Raw genomic sequence first — 10,865 nt, forward strand, 5'->3', positions numbered from 1 at the left:
ACCTGCTGGACTTAGGTAATCCTTCTGCCTCATTCTTCCAAGTAGCTGGAACTACAGGTGCATGTCATCATGTCCGGCTAATTTTTAAAATTTATTTTAGTGACGAGGTCCGATCAAGTTGCCCGGGCTAGTCTCGAACCCATGGGCTCAGGCAATCCTCTCCCTCGGCCTCCTAAAGTGCTGGGATTATAGGCTGAGGCACTGCGCCCAGTCCAGAATTTGAATTTTATTGCTGTGGGTACCAGGACCCTGTCTCCCAACAGTCTGGGGTAACTCTCAGGTTACATGGAGGAATTTGAGAACCGTCTCACAGAATCACAGATTCCATCCATAGGAACATGCCTCTAGCACCAAGAGGGGGAACAAAGCTTTGTTCAAAGCTCATCTCTGTGATTCACAGAGGACATAGAAACAGAGATTTCTTTTTTTTTAATGGCTGTGTGTCCTTTTGGGGTATTACCTTCTTTCTGATAGTACATCATTGACCTTACCAGGTAAATTATATGAATTCTGGTTTATACAACCTCACATTCCAACATTTTATATAGGTGGTGTGGAACTTGACTGGAATTGAGGATTTTTTTCCCAATGACCTCTGAACTTTTTGTTGACCTCCTTCTCCCCCAAGGGTACCTTACTCTCGCTGCCTCAGCCTCAGAGCTTTGGTGTCGTTGGTTTCAGGTACCACTTTGCCAACTACTATCCTGTAGGTGGTGGTCTTTTTAATGGTCTGAATGGCAAGCTGCTGCTTTCCAGGGCATCACCAAGACTGAAGTCCAGCAGACAGTAGTAGGTGGTGACCTCAGAGTCAGCTTGATGTTGATGTTCAGCAGGGCTTCTTACTCTTGATCCTGACACTGACTTCCACCCAGGTCTATGCGTTCTTGGATTCTAGGTGCAGCAGAGCCCTATTGAGCTGCTCCATCTGCATGGCCTCCCTCAGTCTTCAAACTGACCATCAGATTTCTTGTCAAGTTCAGGTCCAACTCCAAGGACTAAACTGTATGTCTTAGCTCCATGAGTATCATCTCAGTAGTTCCTATCTTGGCGGGCTGCATGGTGACCACTGTGGTGCTCTCCTCAGTCTGCTGGGACCAGTACTTGTCCAGCTCCTCTCAGTTCTGCTGAGCCAACTTTTCATACTGGAGCTCAGATGTCCGCCATGATCTTGCTGAGGTTCTGAGATTTGGGGTCGTCTAACTCCATAGTCAACCCAGGGTTGGCAATCTGGGCTTGTAGGCCTTTTACTTCCTCCTCATGGTTCTTCATGAAGAGCAGCACTTCCTTGACAGCTTCGATTTCTGTCTCCAGCTGCAACTGGGTGACATTTGTGCCATCAATGACCTTGCAGAGCCAATTGATGTCAAAATCCTCAAAGGGATCTGCAAGGTCATTGATGACACTCTCTACGGACTGGTGCATGCCAGCTCTGTCTCATACTTGACTCTAAAGTCATCATCAACAAGACAGGCATTGTCAATCTGCAGAATGATGCAGGCATTGTCCACAGAATTTGCAAAGATCTGAGTCCTCAGGTCCTCAATGGTCTTGAAGTAATGCCCACAGTCGGATCTGGGAACCCTTCTCCAGATATTCCTGAATTTTGTTCTTCAGCCTCCGATTCTCCATCTCCAAGCTCCTCACTCTGTCCAGGTAGAAGACCAGGCAGTTGCTCAGGTCTTGCATGGTATCCTTCTCGCTCTGGATGCCTCCCAGACCTCTGGTCATCCCTGTGGCCAGGCCCCTGACCCCCAGCTGCCTCAGAAGCTGGTGGAGCAGGACACAGAGATCTGGGAGCCCGAGCCCCCGGGATCTGCATGGACACTGTCCTCGCTGCTGGCAGGCCGGACCCTGGGTGACTGGATGGGGGCTAGGGACCCGTAGTTGGTGAAGGTGGTGGAATGAGTGGTGAAGCTCATGGTGACCATGGAGGAGAGTGAGATGGCAGGACTCACATTCTCAGAATTGAAGATTTTGATTTGATTAGAAAGTGGTAAAATCCAACAGTTGCTGCAGAAGTATTTTAAAGCAATTAGATGAGACAAGAAGAGTTACAAAAGGAAAGTCATTATGTAAATAGAAGGCCATTAAATGCTAGCCTTCCTAGCATAGATAATATCAGAACCTACTTTCAACCCAAAGGAAAGGAGGTTAGATCTTGTTTTCTTTCAGCACAATTCACCTCATTCTAACTCAGCTCTTCCCACTAAAACCAGGCTAACAGATTTTTCCTAACAACAAAGACCGGAAGATAATTCTGTGTAAATGATGTTCATCTCATGTTCTGGTTTGATTTCCTTTCAGTGTCTCCTTCTCAACTTTGAAGGTTTTTTTCCCCTAAGTTTTCAGGGTCAAGGAGACACAAGAAAATAAGCAAGAAAAATAATGTTTTAAAAGGTAGTCCATTTCCCACCTATTTTACGTCTCATTAGCTGTAATGTGTGTTTGTAGAGACAAAGTATATCTATTTTGCTTTACCAGGTAATAATACAAATTGTGATAAATGGCTGTTATTCTTCCTTCTCCTCACAGTCGTCTCTTTCCAGAACCCACAGTGTTACCTTGCCTGAGGACTTCTTTTTGAAAGAGGAAAGAAGTAGGTTCTATAAATCTTTGGTCTAGTTATTATCTTAATGAAAAATCTCAAGATGAATAAAGTGTTTACATCCCAACGGGTGAAAACGATGGTTCCTAGGGTGCAGTATGAAGTTCTGCAGGTTCTTTAACTTTACCACAGAAAGGAATTTCAGGGTGAGTCCAAAGTATATCTTAAGAAAGAATTCAAGCCAGGCTCGGTGGCTCAGCCTGTAATCCCGCACCTTTGGGAGGCTGAGGTGAGTGGATTGCCTGAGCCCGCGGGTTTGAGACCTGCCTGGACAGCGAGACCTCATCTCTACAATAAATCAAAAAATTAGCCGGGCATGGTAGCGCGTGCCTGTATTTCCAATTACTTGGAAGGCTGAGGTGGAAGGATCGCCAGAGCCCAGTAGGTCGAGGCTGCGGTGGCCGGGAGCGGCCACTGCACCCCAGTCTGGGCGATTGAGTGAGACTCCAACTCAAAAAAAAAAAGAAAAAAAAGAAAGAATTCATTAGAAAGAAAGAGGCACACTCAAGGCAGGTGTGGGTGCCTTAAGAGAAAGGATATGTGCTTGCCTTTGACAAGGAGCTTTACATCCTTTTACAATGATGATTAAGCGAACCATGAGCTAAGAGCAGAGGACTGCAGGTGTCTGGTCAGGAGTTTTGAAGTCTCTCAGCCTTGTAAGGACCTTTTAAATAAATGAACGTTGTTTCCTAACTAGGTTTGGACTTTTTTTTAAGAACACCATATCTGTGTTTTGGGTAACTTCCTATTGTTTCTGTGATTCACTGCATTGGTGGATGCATATTTCAGCCCACAGGGTGGTAAAGTCTGGAGTGCTTGGCCAGTCGAGTGAAGGATGTGTACGAACATGAAAGATGTCCAAACAATTACCCTATTTTAATTTAGATCTGCCTACAAGAAGCTTATCTTTCGATGTCTAAACTGCTCTGGCTAACCTGCCTCAAAAGGATAGAGCAACGGTGTTGTGATGTTTCTACATATTCTCCATAACAATCCAGGCACAACACCAAGAAGTACATGCCAAGTTGGAAGGGATACAAAGGGAAGGCTTTCAAAGAAAGTAGGAAGGATAAATGACAAGAGGAGGCTTGACCAGAAAGGGCAGGTCTGTGAGACAAGCATCTAGTTTGGATGAACAGTCCTAGAAGGGAATGTCTTTGACTTGGAACCTGAGCTATTGGTTATAGATCAGTTCTGCCATGTATTATTAATAGCACTGTGATCTTGCCTCAGTTTCCTCTCAGCAATGTGAGTATAACTGTTACTGATAGCAAGTTCTGCTGCTCCACACTTGCAGGTTGAAATGAATACACAGGCCGGGCTCGGTGGCTCAGCCTGTAATCCCAGCACTTTGGGAGGCCGAGGTGAGTGGATTGTCTGAGCCTGCGGGTTCGAGAACCGCCTGGGCAACTTGACAAGACCTCATCTCTACAATAAATCAAAAATTAGCCGGGCGTGGTAGTGTGCGCCTGTAGTTCCAGCTCCTTGGAAGGCTGAGGCGGAAGGATCACCGGAGCCCAGCAGGTCGAGGCTGCAGTGGCTGGGAGCGGTCATTGCACTCCAGTCTGGGTGACAGAGTGAGACTCCAACTCAAAAAAAAAAAAAAAAAAAAAAAAGAAATGAATAAACATGGGATGTATTCCAGAAGCCAACAGATGGAGAGATGGCCAGGATCATGCCTCAGAAAACCATTTCAAAATTTTAGACTGAGGATGGGGGATTTTAAAGTGAAAGAATGAAATGAGGAGTATCTGGGAACGGCACAGAGAACTGATCTCACTTCAGTGGTTATCTCGAATTGTTGTCGACCTGGAGCTGGCCAATGCTGTGAAGTAATTGTCCAGACATAGACTCTTTTCCCTCTATTTTTGACTTCTTTCTTTCCCCTCCTTTAGGGAGCAGCCTCTGGCCAAGGCTGGTCTCTGAAGGGTATGCGTATTTCCAGTAATGAGTCATGGGATTCAGCTGATCGAGCAGAGCTGAGAACAATCTGGTTGCTACCCTTAAATCAATGTATTTGTAAACACCATATAGCAATTTGAATAATTTTGGCTTGCTTGATTATAAAACTGCTTGTTGTACTGTTCCGAGACACAGATTCTTTCTTCACTGCTTTACCATCACCAGTGCCTCCATAAGTTCTAAGAAACCAAAGTTATTCTCTATTGAACCTCTGGATGACTTCTTTGGAATAGGTAAAGAACATTATACACAAGCTGTTTCATATATGGTGTGACTGTTTCAAATGCCATCCTGGTTGCAGCCAGGTTGTAGATGAATTGCCTTAGGAGACCTCTGCCGGTGGGATTAGGAAGCAGCTCTCCTCTGCTCTCTTCTTGCTTTTCCAGCCTGCATCCCTGCTTCTCCATAAACCCCAGCTTCCCAGATAAGTGCTCTCTGGTGACTGAGTTTCTCAGATTTAGTGTTTCTTCTTCTTCCTGGGTGAGACCCGATGAATCCCTTCTCATTCCAGTACCCATTTATTATCTTCATGTGGACAACATCCTCTGCTCACCAATTCTGTCTCCAGATGTCTGTAGCAGTGATAAAGCGAGTTTACTTTTACATCAAATCAAGGACCAGTGGTTCTTCTGGTTTCTTTCCATTTATGGCTTGGGACAAAGTCTAACCTCCAAGGTAATCTTTGAATAGGATGAATCAGATCCATCATGTTATAACTAATTTAACACCCATGTGAGTATTATATCTCCTTAAAATTTATTTGGGGACATTTACAGTCACATCTACACACCTGGCATCTTTAGAAGGTAGCATTGTCGGACTTTTAAGACTTAGGATACTGTTGACTCTTGCCATTGTCCTGTCTGAGCCGTGGAGCCACACCCCATTGTGAGTGGTCCCTCCCCTCAGGGGACGATGTTTCTCCGGTCAGTCACCCTGAGATAGAACGGGGCGCAGGAGAACATCCTCTGGGGGTGCAATTGTAGTGGCCGAAAGTTCAATCCGAGAGACCACCAAGAGCCAATTCCGATGAAAGTTCAAGAGGGTTTTTATTTGCAAGCTCGAGCCTGGACCTCTGTTGACAACCGACGCAGCGGAGTACATTTAGAGGCCCTGACTTTCTTCAGCAGATGGCTTTTATGCTTTTACACAAAGGGAGGAGGAGTTTGGGGGGGCTTTCCAGTCTTGTTACCATTTAATTGGGTAGTAACCTCTGATGGTCAGCTTAATCGTGGAGGATTGGCTAGCCTGACTCGGGCTGACCTTGGCCCACTAGCTAGGGAAGTTGCAGGGACATCTGGAAACTTAAGTGATTACCCCCTGGCACCTGCTTGATTGTTGCTAAGGGGAAAGTGAGATAAGGGAAGGGGTTGAAGCTTGTAACCGGAGCTTTGCAGTTTTTCCCATAACTGAAACTTTAAACAATTACAGGTTATGTTTTAAGACAGAATACTAAAAATGGCTGTGCTATTGTCCACAAGCTGATTACATATTTATTGGGTTATAGCATGCTCTTAACCTAAGTCTATGGTATACTCTATTACTGTCCTCTCACAATTAGGTCTGGACTGAATTTGTGGGGTTGCTTGAGATGCCTGGAGAGTCAGGTCTGCTCCTGCTATGTGGAGGTCTGTTGCTAGCTGGTCAGGAACTCTTGAGGTTAGAGGTAGTAGCAGTCTAAGGCAGTCCTGTATCATTTTCTATATTCCTACTTTTCTATATCTCGATAAAAGCCACTGTCTGGTCTCAGCTGTGCTCTGGGGAGCTAGTAGCAACTAGCTCTATATGAGGACAGAGCAGATGCATCAGAGTGGTTGTGGTGAATGACAGTTGTCCCCACCAGGGGCCTACTTTGCAAAGATCATCATGGTTGTGGGTTAAGAAGAAACGGAGGGATCTGTGGTACAGTTCCTTTGAGGCAGGACCTAGAGAAACTCCCACAAGTAAACTGGCAAGGCATTTTGAGGGAAGTAGGCCAGTGGGCATTAGAGTCATAATAAGTTGAATAAACAAAGAGGATGTAAGCATATTTTGTGGTCAAAGGCCCATGCTGCTGGCATCATCGGGTTACAACAGTGCTTTCTAATACTTTCCGCTTCCCTTTCCCCTCATGCTCACCAAATGACCTTCAAGTAATAATTTAGTTTCCCAAATATTTGCCAGCAAGGGGAGAATGCGCTGGTAGTGACAGTGTGCATTCCGGTTGTCCTGGAGGCTTTATTTTGCTTTGTAATCAATATTACTCTTCTGATCTCTACATACAGCAGCCTTTTATGAGTTTGGTAAATACAAGTCAGTCCTTAAATGATTATCTATTGTATAAGCAAACAAAATAAGATTTTAAGTCCTGCAAAGTTGAGGGTGAGATTTCTGTGTTAATCTGCTAGAGCTGCTATTACAAAATACCACAGACTAGATGGCTTAAAAAGCAGACATTTATTTTCTCTTAGTTATGGGTGCTGGAAGTCCAAGATCAAGGTGCCGGCATGGCTGGATTCTCCGGGGATCTTTCTCCTCAACTTGCAGATGGCCCCTCTGCATTGTGTCCTCACACATGCACACCGTTGGTGTATCTTTCTCTTTACCCAAGGACACCAGATGTGTGGGGTTAGGACCTACTCATATGGAGGCAGGGTAGCTAGCACAGGTTAGACACAGATAGATAAAATTCCTGTAGGCAGGTTTTAGGAAGCATTCAGACATTTAAAAAATTACATTTTACTGCAGGTCAAGTTGGCAGCCTATCCCACCCCCTTGGCAAATCAAAAGAAAACCCATGAGATGTAAGAAGAGGACAGCCCAACCGTTCAATTCATGGTCTAGCATAAGAATCACTAAGCATCCTCCAGGTTCCCTGTGGAAGGCAGAAGGACCAATATCACTCCTTATCTAACAAAAGCCATAGAAATTATAGTAAAACCACCTTTTAATCCATGAACTTGTGAATTGGAAACTGGCAGTTCTCCTGCAAAAGACAATGTGGGCTGGAAAAGATCACTCCTCTTTCCACTCCTCCCATCAGAAGCAGAGAGATGTCAATCTCTGGAGTGGCATTACCTGGGCTCTACCCTCTTTAGCATATCAATCATTGTGAAGGTATACCAGACCTGTTGTAAAAAGCAAAAGGCATGGTGTCTCTCTCCTATGCCAGGTCTGGTATGTCTGTCTTTCTCTTCTTCTTTCTCTAATAAACTTTGTGTGTGTGTGTGTGTGTGTGTGTGTGTGTGTGTGTGTGTGTTTGAGTTGGAGTCTCACTCTGTCATCCAGGCTGGAGTGCAGTGGCACGCTCACGGCCATCCTGCCGGGCTCCGGGAATCCTTCCGCCTCAGCCTTCCAAGTAGCCAGAACTACAGGTACACCGTGTCTGGCTAATTTTTTGATTTACTGTAGAGACGAGATCTCACCAAGTCTGAACCCGTGGGCTCAGGCAATCCACTTGCCTCTACCTCCCAAAGTGCTGGGATTACAGGCTGAGCCACCAAGCCCGGCCATAAACTTTGTTTTAAACTTTGCTGGCTGCTCTGAAAAACTGTTTCAGGATCGAATCAGAGAACCTACAGGTTTGTGCCGCGCCCCACCGGGCATCATCATAACCTCATTTAACCATAATTACCTCTTTAAAAGCCCTATCTCCACATATAGTCACAGTAGGGATTAGGACTTGAACATATGAATTTGGGGGGACACAATTCAGTTCATAGCACCCTCCCTCTCCTGTTCCTCACTCCAGAAAATGCCATTTTGTGAGGCCCAGGGTAGCTAACTGCTCTCCATAGTCAACCCCTCTTTACTGACCCCTCTGTATGAACAACACCTCTCTGTACCTTTCCTTGTGGTTGCCATTGATTGAGCATCATGAGTGTACCCTATACACAATGACTCTCACGCCCAGAATCCAGTCTTCCTTTCCACCCTCACTCCTGCTGTCATCTGAGTGACTTCAGTGAGTATAAGACCCCACACCCTGACTCAATTCTATACCACCACTGCCATTAGACCTGTGTGTTCAGACTGACCCACTGAACTGCTCCCCTCTCCAGCATTCTCAGCTTCTAGATCCATTGTGGTTCCACATACTCATTTTCTGTGCCTTCAACCTACAATTTCATCTTGTACACAGAAATTGTGCCTGAAAATCTTTCTTGATCCTTTCAGCATTTTTTTCATTCAACAGATATTCACTAAGCTGCTACTACGTACCGGACATTGTTTTAGACCTTGAGGAGTCAGTAGTGTATAAAACAGATAATGAATCTGATCTCCTTGAGCTTATGTTCTGGCAAGAGATGAATAACTAAGAAATATGTGTCAAGTTTATTTTTATTATTATTATTTGTAGAGATGAGGTCTCACTATATTGCCCAGGCTGGTCTTGAACTCCTGAACTTAAGTGCTCTTCCCTCCTCACTCTCCCAAAGTGCTGGGATTACAGGCATGAGCCACTGTGTCTGGCCTATGTCAAGTTATTATAAAGAAAAATAATGCAGAAGACAGAAAGGGACTTGAGAGAGGATGGTAGCATTATTTCACAGAAGGAGGTCAGAGATGGCTCTGACAAGGTGACATTTGAGTGAAGACCTGAATGAAGTGAGGGAGCAGAGGACTAGTTTTATCAGCACGAATATTTATGAAGCTGCTGGCAGGGGAATATCTCACACCACATACCTTTTTTTCCTCAATGTTTGACCATTACAAAATTTTAAACATTTAGAAAACTAAAACTTTTTTTTTTGAGTCGGAGTCTCACTTCATCACCCAGGTTGGAGTGTTGTGGCATGCTCACGGCCACCCCAATGTCAACCTGCTGGGCTCAGGCGATCTTTCCACCTCAGCCTTGCAGGTAACCGGAACTACAGGCACGTGCTACCATGCCCAGCTAATTTTTTGACTTATTGTAGAGACAAGGTCTTGCCAAGTTGCCTGGGCTGGTCTTGAACCTGAGGGCTCAGGCAGTTCACTTGCTTTGGCCTCCGAAAGTGCTGGAATTACAGGCTGAGCCACCGAGCCGGGCCACTAAAACATTTTTATAATGAAGACCATATACCCACCATATACCTAGTTTTTATCATAAGCATTTTACTTTATCACATCTCTCTCTGTTCACACACTACTTATGCATCAAGTCATCTTATTTTTTGATGTATTACAGAGTAAATTGAAGGCATCTGTGTACTTTCCCTTAAATACTTCAGCATATGTAGTGTTAGTTAATTTTTTAACTTTTTTTTTTTTTTTGAATAGGAGTCTCTCTCTGTCACCCAGGCCGGAGGGCAGTGGCATGCTCCCGGCCACTGCAGCCTCGACCTGCTGGGCTCAGGCGATCCTTCTACCTCAGTCTTCCAAGTAGCAGGAACTACAGGTACACACCACCATGCCCGGCTAATTTTTTGATTTATTGTAAGGATGGGGGTCTCACCAAGTTGCCCAGGCTGGTCTCAAACCTGTGGGCTCAGGCAATCCTCTTACCTCGGCCTCCCAAAGTGCTGGGATTACAGGTGTGAGCCACCATGCCCGGCCTAGTTAATTTTTAAAATATTTCCTTTAGGCAAAATAAAATGCAAAAATATGAAGTGTACATCACCCAAAATGAAGTGTACAAATCTTAAGTGTACACTGCTAAAATCTGCTGATTTTTGGCAGGTGCATACACCTGTGTAACCCAAACTCCTGCTGAACTATAGAACATTATCATCACTCCGGAAAGTTCCTTCATGTCTCAGTCCATCAACTTCTGTTCCTTCTCCCCTGTAGGAAGTTGCTGTTTTCTTTTATTTTGTTTTTTTAGACAGTGTTTCACTCTGTCACTCAGGCTGGAACACAGTGGCACTTGCTCGTCTCACCGCAGCCTTGAACTCCTGGCCTCAAGTGATCCTCCTGCTTCAGTCTCCCAAAGTGCTGGAATTACAGGCATGAGCCACCTTGCCTGGCCCCACTTTTTGTTGTTGTTGTTCATGGGTTAGTTTTGGTTGTTCTAGAACTTCATATGAGTGGAATCACACAGTATGTTTTCTTTCGGGTTTCTTCTACTCATCATAGTGGTTTTGAGATTTTTCCATGTTGTTGCATGCATTAGTAGCTTGACTGCCTATAAAGTTCCAGTCCAGTGGTTCTCAGTCAAGGGCAATTTTGCGCCCAAAGGACATGTAACATTGGAGACATTTTTGATTGTTACAACTCAGGGGATGCTACTGGCATCTAGTGGTTAGAGGCCAGCAATGCTGCTAAACATCCTATAATGAACGCACAGGATAGTCCCCTCCTCCTCAACTTTAGGACAAAGAATTTCCAGCTCTAAATA

General features: G+C 44.8%; 1 pseudogene; it reads right to left on the reverse strand.

Annotated features, from left to right (window-relative positions):
• Positions 1-995: 995 nt before the first annotated feature.
• Positions 996-1,728, reverse strand: LOC103275977 (annotated as a pseudogene).
• Positions 1,729-10,865: the final 9,137 nt, after the last annotated feature.

The sequence above is a fragment of the Carlito syrichta genome, unplaced genomic scaffold, assembly GCF_000164805.1.
Source record: "Carlito syrichta isolate Samal-C Ts95f unplaced genomic scaffold, Tarsius_syrichta-2.0.1 Scaffold315831, whole genome shotgun sequence".
In the NCBI taxonomy this organism is placed as follows: Eukaryota; Metazoa; Chordata; class Mammalia; order Primates; family Tarsiidae; genus Carlito; species Carlito syrichta.